At 34.7% G+C, this 13,938-nt stretch overlaps 17 non-coding genes across 17 annotated transcripts; all 17 read left to right on the forward strand.

Moving 5' to 3' along the window:
- Positions 1-199: 199 nt before the first annotated feature.
- On the forward strand, positions 200-281 carry TRNAS-GCU (transfer RNA serine (anticodon GCU)). The gene has a single exon. It is a non-coding gene; the product is annotated as a tRNA-Ser (tRNA).
- Positions 282-1,029: 748 nt separating this feature from the next.
- On the forward strand, positions 1,030-1,111 carry TRNAS-GCU (transfer RNA serine (anticodon GCU)). The gene has a single exon. It is a non-coding gene; the product is annotated as a tRNA-Ser (tRNA).
- Positions 1,112-1,878: 767 nt separating this feature from the next.
- Positions 1,879-1,960, forward strand: TRNAS-GCU (transfer RNA serine (anticodon GCU)). The gene has a single exon. It is a non-coding gene; the product is annotated as a tRNA-Ser (tRNA).
- Positions 1,961-2,727: 767 nt separating this feature from the next.
- On the forward strand, positions 2,728-2,809 carry TRNAS-GCU (transfer RNA serine (anticodon GCU)). Its single transcript has one exon. It is a non-coding gene; the product is annotated as a tRNA-Ser (tRNA).
- Positions 2,810-3,558: 749 nt separating this feature from the next.
- Positions 3,559-3,640, forward strand: TRNAS-GCU (transfer RNA serine (anticodon GCU)). Its single transcript has one exon. It is a non-coding gene; the product is annotated as a tRNA-Ser (tRNA).
- Positions 3,641-4,407: 767 nt separating this feature from the next.
- Positions 4,408-4,489, forward strand: TRNAS-GCU (transfer RNA serine (anticodon GCU)). Its single transcript has one exon. It is a non-coding gene; the product is annotated as a tRNA-Ser (tRNA).
- Positions 4,490-5,256: 767 nt separating this feature from the next.
- Positions 5,257-5,338, forward strand: TRNAS-GCU (transfer RNA serine (anticodon GCU)). Its single transcript has one exon. It is a non-coding gene; the product is annotated as a tRNA-Ser (tRNA).
- Positions 5,339-6,087: 749 nt separating this feature from the next.
- Positions 6,088-6,169, forward strand: TRNAS-GCU (transfer RNA serine (anticodon GCU)). The gene has a single exon. It is a non-coding gene; the product is annotated as a tRNA-Ser (tRNA).
- Positions 6,170-6,936: 767 nt separating this feature from the next.
- Positions 6,937-7,018, forward strand: TRNAS-GCU (transfer RNA serine (anticodon GCU)). Its single transcript has one exon. It is a non-coding gene; the product is annotated as a tRNA-Ser (tRNA).
- A 749-nt stretch (positions 7,019-7,767) lies between these two features.
- Positions 7,768-7,849, forward strand: TRNAS-GCU (transfer RNA serine (anticodon GCU)). Its single transcript has one exon. It is a non-coding gene; the product is annotated as a tRNA-Ser (tRNA).
- A 749-nt stretch (positions 7,850-8,598) lies between these two features.
- On the forward strand, positions 8,599-8,680 carry TRNAS-GCU (transfer RNA serine (anticodon GCU)). The gene has a single exon. It is a non-coding gene; the product is annotated as a tRNA-Ser (tRNA).
- Positions 8,681-9,428: 748 nt separating this feature from the next.
- TRNAS-GCU (transfer RNA serine (anticodon GCU)) lies at positions 9,429-9,510 on the forward strand. The gene has a single exon. It is a non-coding gene; the product is annotated as a tRNA-Ser (tRNA).
- Positions 9,511-10,259: 749 nt separating this feature from the next.
- TRNAS-GCU (transfer RNA serine (anticodon GCU)) lies at positions 10,260-10,341 on the forward strand. The gene has a single exon. It is a non-coding gene; the product is annotated as a tRNA-Ser (tRNA).
- A 750-nt stretch (positions 10,342-11,091) lies between these two features.
- Positions 11,092-11,173, forward strand: TRNAS-GCU (transfer RNA serine (anticodon GCU)). Its single transcript has one exon. It is a non-coding gene; the product is annotated as a tRNA-Ser (tRNA).
- Positions 11,174-11,922: 749 nt separating this feature from the next.
- On the forward strand, positions 11,923-12,004 carry TRNAS-GCU (transfer RNA serine (anticodon GCU)). Its single transcript has one exon. It is a non-coding gene; the product is annotated as a tRNA-Ser (tRNA).
- Positions 12,005-12,753: 749 nt separating this feature from the next.
- On the forward strand, positions 12,754-12,835 carry TRNAS-GCU (transfer RNA serine (anticodon GCU)). Its single transcript has one exon. It is a non-coding gene; the product is annotated as a tRNA-Ser (tRNA).
- A 767-nt stretch (positions 12,836-13,602) lies between these two features.
- TRNAS-GCU (transfer RNA serine (anticodon GCU)) lies at positions 13,603-13,684 on the forward strand. Its single transcript has one exon. It is a non-coding gene; the product is annotated as a tRNA-Ser (tRNA).
- The last annotated feature ends 254 nt before the right edge of the window (positions 13,685-13,938 follow it).

The raw sequence follows: 13,938 nt of genomic DNA on the forward strand, positions 1-13,938 counted from the left end.
TTGTGAGGTGGGTGATGGTGGATTTGTTCACAAGTTTCGGTTAAAATTAAATAAATGTTCCTAAAGCCAAGGATGGTTGAAAGTCGACTTGCTATCAAGCTCGTGATTGTGAAAATGACACAATCTACAAAAACATAAAGAATTGACTTTGAAGTATTACAAGTGGTGTTGGAAAGTTTGCCAGATTGCATACCAGTGAGACGAGGTGGCCGAGTGGTTAAGGTGATGGACTGCTAATCCATTGTGCTCAGCACGCATGGGTTCAAATCCCATCCTAGTCGTCACAATACTTTTTAGGTAGAAGAGGCATTTTTACAAATACTGCTACTGACACACAAATGGCCAAATTAAACAAGTCAAATCAAGAAGTCTACTTTAAGATGGTAAACATGAGCAAGTGTCTTGATATTTGAACATGCAATGTCAATACTACTATCTAGAATTTATTTTGCAAATGCTTTATTCCCCATGATGGTGGATTAGCTCACAAGTATAGGTTAAAATGATTTATGTTTAGATAATTAAAGTCTATGACATTTCTTGGGCTTTGTTAAACTGATATGGGATGCAGTTAAAAATTTTTTACAGCAGCGCCCTTAATATAGGTTAAACCTTATTCCTGCATAATTTTCTTGTTTACATTACAGTGACAGCAAACTCTAAATGGTGATGTTTGTAATATTTGCAGAGATTTGAAATTACTGTAACTCATGTAACATAGTCTGTCACCTCATTAAAGACAAGCATAGAACACATTTAGTGAAAATTAATACATTACTTTTACAGAGAAGGTCATGTTATTGGCCAGAAGTATTAAAAATCATTTTTGTTTGTGAGGTGGGTGATGGTGGATTTGTTCACAAGTTTCGGTTAAAATTAAATAAATGTTCCTAAAGCCAAGGATGGTTGAAAGTCGACTTGCTATCAAGCTTGTGATTGTGAAAATGACACAATCTACAAGAACATAAAGAAATGACTTTGAAGTATAACAAGTGGTGTTGGAAAGTTTGCCAAATTGCATACCAGCGAGACGAGTAGGCCGAGTGGTTAAGGTGATGGACTGCTAATCCATTGTGCTCTGCACGCATGGGTTCAAATCCCATCCTCGTCGTCACAATGCTCTTTCGGTAGAAGAGGTATTTTTACAAATACTGCATCATAAACCAGCAAGTGAAGCTGACACAAAAATGGCCAAAATAAACAAGTCAAATCAAGAAGTCTACTTTAAGATGGTAAACATGAGCAAGTGTCTTGATATTTGAACATGCATTGTCAATACTACTATCTTGAATTTGTTTGGCAAATGCTTTATTTCCCCGTGATGGTGGATTAACTCACAAGTATAGGTTAAAATAATTTATGTTTAGATAATTAAAGTCTATGACATTTCTTGGGCTTTATTAAACTGATATGGGGTGCAGTTAATTTTTTTTACAGCAGAGCCCTTAATATAGGTTAAACCTTATTCCTGCATAATTTTCTTGTTTACATTACAGTGACAGCAAACTCTACATGGTGATGTTTGTAATATTTGCAGAGATTTGAAATTACTGTAACTCATGTAACATAGTCTGTCACTTCATTAAAGACAAGCATAGAACACATTTAGTGAAAATTAATACATTACTTTTACAGAGAAGGTCATGTTATTGGCCAGAAGTATTAAAAATCATTTTTGTTTGTGAGGTGGATGATGGTGGATTTGTTCACAAGTATCGGTTAAAATTAAATAAATGTTCCTAAAGCAAAGGATGGTTGAAAGTCGACTTACTATCAAGCTCGTGATTGTGAAAATGACACAATCTACAAGAACATAAAGAAATGACTTTGAAGTTTAACAAGTGGAGTTGGAAATTTTGCCAGACTGCATACCAGTGAGACGAGGTGGCCGAATGGTTAAGGCGATGGACTGCTAATCCATTGTGCTCTGCACGCATGGGTTCAAATCCCATCCTCGTCGTCACAATGCTTTTTAGGTAGAAGAGGCATTTTTACAAATACTGCTTCATAAACCAGCAAGTGAAGCTGACACAAAAATGGCCAAAATAAACAAGTCAAATCAAGAAGTCTACTTTAAGATGGTAAACATGAGCAAGTGTCTTGATATTTGAACATGCATTGTCAATACTACTATCTTGAATTTGTTTGGCAAATGCTTTATTTCCCCATGATGGTGGATTAACTCACAAGTATAGGTTAAAATAATTTATGTTTAGATAATTAAAGTCTATGACATTTCTTGGGCTTTATTAAACTGATATGGGGTGCAGTTAAATTTTTTTACAGCAGAGCCCTTAATATAGGTTAAACCTTATTCCTGCATAATTTTCTTGTTTACATTACAGTGACAGCAAACTCTAAATGGTGATGTTTGTAATATTTGCTGAGATTTGAAATTACTGTAACTCATGTAACATAGTCTGTCACCTCATTAAAGACAAGCATAGAACACATTTAGTGAAAATTAATACATTACTTTTACAGAGAAGGTCATGTTATTGGCCAGAAGTATTAAAAATCATTTTTGTTTGTGAGGTGGGTGATGGTGGATTTGTTCACAAGTTTCGGTTAAAATTAAATAAATGTTCCTAAAGCCAAGGATGGTTGAAAGTCGACTTGCTATCAAGCTCGTGATTGTGAAAATGACACAATCGACAAGAACATAAAGAATTGACTTTGAAGTATAACTAGTGGTGTTGGAATGTTTGCCATATTCCATTCCAGTGAGACGAGGTGGCCGAGTGGTTAAGGCGATGGACTGCTAATCCATTGTGCTCTGCACGCATGGGTTCAAATCCCATCCTCGTCGTCACAATGCTTTTTAGGTAGAAGAGGCATTTTTACAAATACTGCTACTGACACACAAATGGCCAAAATAAACAAGTCAAATCAAGAAGTCTACTTTAAGATGGTAAACATGAGCAAGTGTCTTGATATTTGAACATGCAATGTCAATACTACTATCTAGAATTTATTTTGCAAATGCTTTATCCCCCATGATGGTGGATTAGCTCACAAGTATAGGTTAAAATGATTTATGTTTAGATAATTTAAAGTCTATGACATTTCTTGGGCTTTGTTAAACTGATATGGGATGCAGTTAAAACATTTTTACAGCAGAGCCCTTAATATAGGTTAAACCTTATTCCTGCATAATTTTCTTGTTTACATTACAGTGACAGCAAACTCTAAATGGTGATGTTTGTAATATTTGCAGAGATTTGAAATTACTGTAACTCATGTAACATAGTCTATCACCTCATTAAAGACAAGCATAGAACACATTTAGTGAAAATTAATACATTACTTTTACAGAGAAGGTCATGTTATTGGCCAGAAGTATTAAAAATCATTTTTGTTTGTGAGGTGGGTGATGGTGGATTTGTTCACAAGTTTCGGTTAAAATTAAATAAATGTTCCTAAAGCCAAGGATGGTTGAAAGTCGACTTGCTATCAAGCTTGTGATTGTGAAAATGACACAATCTACAAGAACATAAAGAAATGACTTTGAAGTATAACAAGTGGTGTTGGAAAGTTTGCCAAATTGCATACCAGCGAGACGAGTAGGCCGAGTGGTTAAGGTGATGGACTGCTAATCCATTGTGCTCTGCACGCATGGGTTCAAATCCCATCCTCGTCGTCACAATGCTCTTTCGGTAGAAGAGGTATTTTTACAAATACTGCATCATAAACCAGCAAGTGAAGCTGACACAAAAATGGCCAAAATAAACAAGTCAAATCAAGAAGTCTACTTTAAGATGGTAAACATGAGCAAGTGTCTTGATATTTGAACATGCATTGTCAATACTACTATCTTGAATTTGTTTGGCAAATGCTTTATTTCCCCGTGATGGTGGATTAACTCACAAGTATAGGTTAAAATAATTTATGTTTAGATAATTAAAGTCTATGACATTTCTTGGGCTTTATTAAACTGATATGGGGTGCAGTTAATTTTTTTTACAGCAGAGCCCTTAATATAGGTTAAACCTTATTCCTGCATAATTTTCTTGTTTACATTACAGTGACAGCAAACTCTACATGGTGATGTTTGTAATATTTGCAGAGATTTGAAATTACTGTAACTCATGTAACATAGTCTGTCACTTCATTAAAGACAAGCATAGAACACATTTAGTGAAAATTAATACATTACTTTTACAGAGAAGGTCATGTTATTGGCCAGAAGTATTAAAAATCATTTTTGTTTGTGAGGTGGATGATGGTGGATTTGTTCACAAGTATCGGTTAAAATTAAATAAATGTTCCTAAAGCCAAGGATGGTTGAAAGTCGACTTACTATCAAGCTCGTGATTGTGAAAATGACACAATCTACAAGAACATAAAGAAATGACTTTGAAGTTTAACAAGTGGAGTTGGAAATTTTGCCAGACTGCATACCAGTGAGACGAGGTGGCCGAATGGTTAAGGCGATGGACTGCTAATCCATTGTGCTCTGCACGCATGGGTTCAAATCCCATCCTCGTCGTCACAATGCTTTTTAGGTAGAAGAGGCATTTTTACAAATACTGCTTCATAAACCAGCAAGTGAAGCTGACACAAAAATGGCCAAAATAAACAAGTCAAATCAAGAAGTCTACTTTAAGATGGTAAACATGAGCAAGTGTCTTGATATTTGAACATGCATTGTCAATACTACTATCTTGAATTTGTTTGGCAAATGCTTTATTTCCCCATGATGGTGGATTAACTCACAAGTATAGGTTAAAATAATTTATGTTTAGATAATTAAAGTCTATGACATTTCTTGGGCTTTATTAAACTGATATGGGGTGCAGTTAAATTTTTTTACAGCAGAGCCCTTAATATAGGTTAAACCTTATTCCTGCATAATTTTCTTGTTTACATTACAGTGACAGCAAACTCTAAATGGTGATGTTTGTAATATTTGCTGAGATTTGAAATTACTGTAACTCATGTAACATAGTCTGTCACCTCATTAAAGACAAGCATAGAACACATTTAGTGAAAATTAATACATTACTTTTACAGAGAAGGTCATGTTATTGGCCAGAAGTATTAAAAATCATTTTTGTTTGTGAGGTGGGTGATGGTGGATTTGTTCACAAGTTTCGGTTAAAATTAAATAAATGTTCCTAAAGCCAAGGATGGTTGAAAGTCGACTTGCTATCAAGCTCGTGATTGTGAAAATGACACAATCGACAAGAACATAAAGAATTGACTTTGAAGTATAACTAGTGGTGTTGGAATGTTTGCCATATTCTATTCCAGTGAGACGAGGTGGCCGAGTGGTTAAGGCGATGGACTGCTAATCCATTGTGCTCTGCACGCATGGGTTCAAATCCCATCCTCGTCGTCACAATGCTTTTTAGGTAGAAGAGGAATTTTTACAAATACTGCTACTGACACACAAATGGCCAAAATAAACAAGTCAAATCAAGAAGTCTACTTTAAGATGGTAAACATGAGCAAGTGTCTTGATATTTGAACATGCAATGTCAATACTACTATCTAGAATTTATTTTGCAAATGCTTTATCCCCCATGATGGTGGATTAGCTCACAAGTATAGGTTAAAATGATTTATGTTTAGATAATTTAAAGTCTATGACATTTCTTGGGCTTTGTTAAACTGATATGGGATGCAGTTAAAACATTTTTACAGCAGAGCCCTTAATATAGGTTAAACCTTATTCCTGCATAATTTTCTTGTTTACATTACAGTGACAGCAAACTCTAAATGGTGATGTTTGTAATATTTGCAGAGATTTGAAATTACTGTAACTCATGTAACATAGTCTGTCACTTCATTAAAGACAAGCATAGAACACATTTAGTGAAAATTAATACATTACTTTTACAGAGAAGGTCATGTTATTGGCCAGAAGTATTAAAAATCATTTTTGTTTGTGAGGTGGATGATGGTGGATTTGTTCACAAGTATCGGTTAAAATTAAATAAATGTTCCTAAAGCCAAGGATGGTTGAAAGTCGACTTACTATCAAGCTCGTGATTGTGAAAATGACACAATCTACAAGAACATAAAGAAATGACTTTGAAGTTTAACAAGTGGAGTTGGAAATTTTGCCAGACTGCATACCAGTGAGACGAGGTGGCCGAATGGTTAAGGCGATGGACTGCTAATCCATTGTGCTCTGCACGCATGGGTTCAAATCCCATCCTCGTCGTCACAATGCTTTTTAGGTAGAAGAGGCATTTTTACAAATACTGCTTCATAAACCAGCAAGTGAAGCTGACACAAAAATGGCCAAAATAAACAAGTCAAATCAAGAAGTCTACTTTAAGATGGTAAACATGAGCAAGTGTCTTGATATTTGAACATGTATTGTCAATACTACTATCTTGAATTTGTTTGGCAAATGCTTTATTTCCCCATGATGGTGGATTAACTCACAAGTATAGGTTAAAATAATTTATGTTTAGATAATTAAAGTCTATGACATTTCTTGGGCTTTATTAAACTGATATGGGGTGCAGTTAAATTTTTTTACAGCAGAGCCCTTAATATAGGTTAAACCTTATTCCTGCATAATTTTCTTGTTTACATTACAGTGACAGCAAACTCTAAATGGTGATGTTTGTAATATTTGCTGAGATTTGAAATTACTGTAACTCATGTAACATAGTCTGTCACCTCATTAAAGACAAGCATAGAACACATTTAGTGAAAATTAATACATTACTTTTACAGAGAAGGTCATGTTATTGGCCAGAAGTATTAAAAATCATTTTTGTTTGTGAGGTGGGTGATGGTGGATTTGTTCACAAGTTTCGGTTAAAATTAAATAAATGTTCCTAAAGCCAAGGATGGTTGAAAGTCGACTTGCTATCAAGCTCGTGATTGTGAAAATGACACAATCGACAAGAACATAAAGAATTGACTTTGAAGTATAACTAGTGGTGTTGGAATGTTTGCCATATTCCATTCCAGTGAGACGAGGTGGCCGAGTGGTTAAGGCGATGGACTGCTAATCCATTGTGCTCTGCACGCATGGGTTCAAATCCCATCCTCGTCGTCACAATGCTTTTTAGGTAGAAGAGGCATTTTTACAAATACTGCTACTGACACACAAATGGCCAAAATAAACAAGTCAAATCAAGAAGTCTACTTTAAGATGGTAAACATGAGCAAGTGTCTTGATATTTGAACATGCAATGTCAATACTACTATCTAGAATTTATTTTGCAAATGCTTTATCCCCCATGATGGTGGATTAGCTCACAAGTATAGGTTAAAATGATTTATGTTTCGATAATTTAAAGTCTATGACATTTCTTGGGCTTTGTTAAACTGATATGGGATGCAGTTAAAACATTTTTACAGCAGAGCCCTTAATATAGGTTAAACCTTATTCCTGCATAATTTTCTTGTTTACATTACAGTGACAGCAAACTCTAAATGGTGATGTTTGTAATATTTGCAGAGATTTGAAATTACTGTAACTCATGTAACATAGTCTGTCTCTTCATTAAAGACAAGCATAGAACACATTTAGTGAAAATGAATACATTACTTTTACAGAGAAGGTCATGTTATTGGCCAGAAGTATTAAAAATCATTTTTGTTTGTGAGGTGGGTGATGGTGGATTTGTTCACAAGTTTTGGTTAAAATTAAATAAATGTTCCTAAAGCCAAGGATGGTTGAAAGTCGACTTGCTATCAAGCTCGTGATTGTGAAAATGACACAATCTACAAGAACATAAAGAATTGACTTTGAAGTATTACAAGTGGTGTTGGAAAGTTTGCTAGATTGCATACCAGTGAGACGAGGTGACCAAGTGGTTAAGGCGATGGACTGCTAATCCATTGTGCTCAGCACGCATGGGTTCAAGTCCCATCCTCGTCGTCACAATGCTTTTTAGGTAGAAGAGGCATTTTTACAAATACTGCTACTGACACACAAATGGCCAAAATAAACAAGTCAAATCAAGAAGTCTACTTTAAGATGGTAATCATGAGCAAGTGTCTTGATATTTGAACATGCAATGTCAATACTACTATCTAGAATTTATTTTGCAAATGCTTTATCCCCCATGATGGTGGATTAGCTCACAAGTATAGGTTAAAATGATTTATGTTTAGATAATTTAAAGTCTATGACATTTCTTGGGCTTTGTTAAACTGATATGGGATGCAGTTAAAACATTTTTACAGCAGAGCCCTTAATATAGGTTAAACCTTATTCCTGCATAATTTTCTTGTTTACATTACAGTGACAGCAAACTCTAAATGGTGATGTTTGTAATATTTGCAGAGATTTGAAATTACTGTAACTCATGTAACATAGTCTGTCACTTCATTAAAGACAAGCATAGAACACATTTAGTGAAAATGAATACATTACTTTTACAGAGAAGGTCATGTTATTGGCCAGAAGTATTAAAAATCATTTTTGTTTGTGAGGTGGGTGATGGTGGATTTGTTCACAAGTTTTGGTTAAAATTAAATAAATGTTCCTAAAGCCAAGGATGGTTGAAAGTCGACTTGCTATCAAGCTCGTGATTGTGAAAATGACACAATCTACAAGAACATAAAGAATTGACTTTGAAGTATTACAAGTGGTGTTGGAAAGTTTGCTAGATTGCATACCAGTGAGACGAGGTGACCGAGTGGTTAAGGCGATGGACTGCTAATCCTTTGTGCTCAGCACGCATGGGTTCGAATCCCATCCTTGTCGTCACAATATTTTTTAGGTAGAAGAGGCATTTTTACAAATACTGCTACTGACACACAAATGGCCAAAATAAACAAGTCAAATCAAGAAGTCTACTTTAAGATGGTAAACATGAGCAAGTGTCTTGATATTTGAACATGCAATGTCAATACTACTATCTAGAATTTATTTTGCAAATGCTTTATTCCCCATGATGGTGGATTAGCTCACAAGTAAAGGTTAAAATGATTTATGTTTAGATAATTAAAGTCTATGACATTTCTTGGGCTTTGTTAAACTGATATGGGATGCAGTTAAAAAATTTTTACAGCAGAGCCCTTAATATAGGTTAAACCTTATTCCTGCATAATTTTCTTGTTTACATTACAGTGACAGCAAACTCTAAATGGTGATGTTTGTAATATTTGCAGAGATTTGAAATTACTGTAACTCATGTAACATAGTCTGTCACTTCATTAAAGACAAGCATAGAACACATTTAGTGAAAATTAATACATTACTTTTACAGAGAAGGTCATGTTATTGGCCAGAAGTATTAAAAATCATTTTTGTTTGTGAGGTGGGTGATGGTGGATTTGTTCACAAGTTTTGGTTAAAATTAAATAAATGTTCCTAAAGCCAAGGATGGTTGAAAGTCGACTTGCTATCAAGCTCGTGATTGTGAAAATGACACAATCTACAAGAACATAAAGAATTGACTTTGAAGTATTACAAGTGGTGTTGGAAAGTTTGCTAGATTGCATACTAGTGAGAAGAGTTGGCCGAGTGGTTAAGGCGATGGACTGCTAATCCATTGTGCTCAGCACGCATTGGTTCGAATCCCATCCTTGTCGTCACAATACTTTTTAGGTAGAAGAGGCATTTTTACAAATACTGCTACTGACACACAAATGGCCAAAATAAACAAGTCAAATCAAGAAGTCTACTTTAAGATGGTAAACATGAGCAAGTGTCTTGATATTTGAACATGCAATGTCAATACTACTATCTAGAATTAATTTTGCAAATGCTTTATTCCCCATGATGGTGGATTAGCTCACAAGTATAGGTTAAAATGATTTATGTTTAGATAATTAAAGTCTATGACATTTCTTGGGCTTTGTTAAACTGATATGGGATGCAGTTAAAAAAAATTTAATAGCAGAGCCCTTAATATAGGTTAAACCTTATTCCTGCATAATTTTCTTGTTTACATTACAGTGACAGCAAACTCTAAATGGTGATGTTTGTAATATTTGCTGAGATTTGAAATTACTGTAACTCATGTAACATAGTCTGTCACCTTATTAAAGACAAGCATAGAACACATTTAGTGAAAATTAATACATTACTTTTACAGAGAAGGTCATGTTATTGGCCAGAAGTATTAAAAATCATTTTTGTTTGTGAGGTGGGTGATGGTGGATTTGTTCACAAGTTTCGGTTAAAATTAAATAAATGTTCCAAAAGCCAAGGATGGTTTAAAGTCGACATGCTATCAAGCTCGTGATTGTGAAAATGACACAATCTACAAGAACATAAAGAATTGACTTTGAAGTATAACTAGTGGTGTTGGAATGTTTGCCATATTCCATACCAGTGAGACGAGGTGGCCGAGTGGTTAAGGCGATGGACTGCTAATCCATTGTGCTCTGCACGCATGAGTTCAAATCCCATCCTCGTCGTCACAATGCTTTTTAGGTAGAAGAGGCATTTTTACAAATACTGCTACTGACACACAAATGGCCAAAATAAACAAGTCAAATCAAGAAGTCTACTTTAAGATGGTAAACATGAGCAAGTGTCTTGATATTTGAACATGCAATGTCAATACTACTATCTAGAATTTATTTTGCAAATGCTTTATCCCCCATGATGGTGGATTAGCTCACAAGTATAGGTTAAAATGATTTATGTTTAGATAATTTAAAGTCTATGACATTTCTTGGGCTTTGTTAAACTGATATGGGATGCAGTTAAAACATTTTTTACAGCAGAGCCCTTAATATAGGTTAAACCTTATTCCTGCATAATTTTCTTGTTTACATTACAGTGACAGCAAACTCTAAATGGTGATGTTTGTAATATTTGCAGAGATTTGAAATTACTGTAACTCATGTAACATAGTCTGTCACTTCATTAAAGACAAGCATAGAACACATTTAGTGAAAATGAATACATTACTTTTACAGAGAAGGTCATGTTATTGGCCAGAAGTATTAAAAATCATTTTTGTTTGTGAGGTGGGTGATGGTGGATTTGTTCACAAGTTTTGGTTAAAATTAAATAAATGTTCCTAAAGCCAAGGATGGTTGAAAGTCGACTTGCTATCAAGCTCGTGATTGTGAAAATGACACAATCTACAAGAACATAAAGAATTGACTTTGAAGTATTACAAGTGGTGTTGGAAAGTTTGCTAGATTGCATACCAGTGAGACGAGGTGACCGAGTGGTTAAGGCGATGGACTGCTAATCCATTATGCTCAGCACGCATGGGTTCGAATCCCATCCTTGTCGTCACAATACTTTTTAGGTAGAAGAGGCATTTTTACAAATACTGCTACTGACACACAAATGGCCAAAATAAACAAGTCAAATCAAGAAGTCTACTTTAAGATGGTAAACATGAGCAAGTGTCTTGATATTTGAACATGCAATGTCAATACTACTATCTAGAATTTATTTTGCAAATGCTTTATTCCCCATGATGGTGGATTAGCTCACAAGTAAAGGTTAAAATGATTTATGTTTAGATAATTAAAGTCTATGACATTTCTTGGGCTTTGTTAAACTGATATGGGATGCAGTTAAAATTTTTTTTACAGCAGAGCCCTTAATATAGGTTAAACCTTATTCCTGCATAATTTTCTTGTTTACATTACAGTGACAGCAAACTCTAAATGGTGATGTTTGTAATATTTGCAGAGATTTGAAATTACTGTAACTCATGTAACATAGTCTGTCACTTCATTAAAGACAAGCATAGAACACATTTAGTGAAAATGAATACATTACTTTTACAGAGAAGGTCATGTTATTGGCCAGAAGTATTAAAAATCATTTTTGTTTGTGAGGTGGGTGATGGTGGATTTGTTCACAAGTTTTGGTTAAAATTAAATAAATGTTCCTAAAGCCAAGGATGGTTGAAAGTCGACTTGCTATCAAGCTCGTGATTGTGAAAATGACACAATCTACAAGAACATAAAGAATTGACTTTGAAGTATTACAAGTGGTGTTGGAAAGTTTGCTAGATTGCATACCAGTGAGACGAGGTGACCGAGTGGTTAAGGCGATGGACTGCTAATCCATTATGCTCAGCACGCATGGGTTCGAATCCCATCCTTGTCGTCACAATACTTTTTAGGTAGAAGAGGCATTTTTACAAATACTGCTACTGACACACAAATGGCCAAAATAAACAAGTCAAATCAAGAAGTCTACTTTAAGATGGTAAACATGAGCAAGTGTCTTGATATTTGAACATGCAATGTCAATACTACTATCTAGAATTTATTTTGCAAATGCTTTATTCCCCATGATGGTGGATTAGCTCACAAGTAAAGGTTAAAATGATTTATGTTTAGATAATTAAAGTCTATGACATTTCTTGGGCTTTGTTAAACTGATATGGGATGCAGTTAAAAAATTTTTTACAGCAGAGCCCTTAATATAGGTTAAACCTTATTCCTGCATAATTTTCTTGTTTACATTACAGTGACAGCAAACTCTAAATGGTGATGTTTGTAATATTTGCAGAGATTTGAAATTACTGTAACTCATGTAACATAGTCTGTCACTTCATTAAAGACAAGCATAGAACACATTTAGTGAAAATTAATACATTACTTTTACAGAGAAGGTCATGTTATTGGCCAGAAGTATTAAAAATCATTTTTGTTTGTGAGGTGGGTGATGGTGGATTTGTTCACAAGTTTTGGTTAAAATTAAATAAATGTTCCTAAAGCCAAGGATGGTTGAAAGTCGACTTGCTATCAAGCTCGTGATTGTGAAAATGACACAATCTACAAGAACATAAAGAATTGACTTTGAAGTATTACAAGTGGTGTTGGAAAGTTTGCTAGATTGCATACCAGTGAGACGAGGTGGCCGAGTGGTTAAGGCGATGGACTGCTAATCCATTGTGCTCAGCACGCATGGGTTCAAATCCCATCCTTGTCGTCACAATGCTCTTTAGGTAGAAGAGGCATTTTTACAAATACTGCTTCATAAATCAGCAAGTGAAGCTGACACAAAAATGGCCAAAATAAACAAGTCAAATCAAGAAGTCTACTTTAAGATGGTAAACATGAGCAAGTGTCTTGATATTTGAACATGCATTGTCAATACTAATATCTTGAATTTGTTTGGCAAATGCTTTATTTCCCCATGATGGTGGATTAGCTCACAAGTATAGGTTAAAATGATTTATGTTTAGATAATTAAAGTCTATGACATTTCTTGGGCTTTATTAAACTGATATGGGGTGCAGTTAAATTTTTTTACAGCAGAGCCCTTAATATAGGTTAAACCTTATTCCTGCATAATTTTCTTGTTTACATTACAGTGACAGCAAACTCTAAATGGTGATGTTTGTAATATTTGCTGAAATTTGAAATTACTATAACTCATGTAACATAGTCTGTCACCTCATTAAAGACAAGCATAGAACACATTTAGTGAAAATGAATACGTTACTTTTACAGAGAAGGTCATGTTATTGGCCAGAAGTATTAAAAATCATTTTTGTTTGTGAGGTGGGTGATGGTGGATTTGTTCACAAGTTTCGGTTAAAATTAAATAAATGTTCCTAAAGCCAAGGATGGTTGAAAGTCGACTTGCTATCAAGCTCGTGATTGTGAAAATGACACAATCTACAAGAACATAAAGAATTGACTTTGAAGTATAACTAGTAGTGTTGGAAATTTTGCCAGATTGCATACCAGTGAGACGAGGTGGCCGAGTGGTTAAGGCGATGGACTGCTAATCCATTGTGCTCTGCATGCATGGGTTCAAATCCCATCCTCGTCGTCACAATGCTTTTTAGGTAGAAGAGGCATTTTTACAAATACTGCTACTGACACACAAATGGCCAAAATAAACAAGTCAAATCAAGAAGTCTACTTTAAGATGGTAAACATGAGCAAGTGTCTTGATATTTGAACATGCAATGTCAATACTACTATCTAGAATTTATTTTGCAAATGCTTTATCCCCCATGATGGTGGATTAGCTCACAAGTATAGGTTAAAATGATTTATGTTTAGATAATTTAAAGTCTATGA

Source organism: Pseudophryne corroboree, chromosome 11 (assembly GCF_028390025.1).
Source record: "Pseudophryne corroboree isolate aPseCor3 chromosome 11, aPseCor3.hap2, whole genome shotgun sequence".
NCBI classification, from domain to species: domain Eukaryota; kingdom Metazoa; phylum Chordata; class Amphibia; order Anura; family Myobatrachidae; genus Pseudophryne; species Pseudophryne corroboree.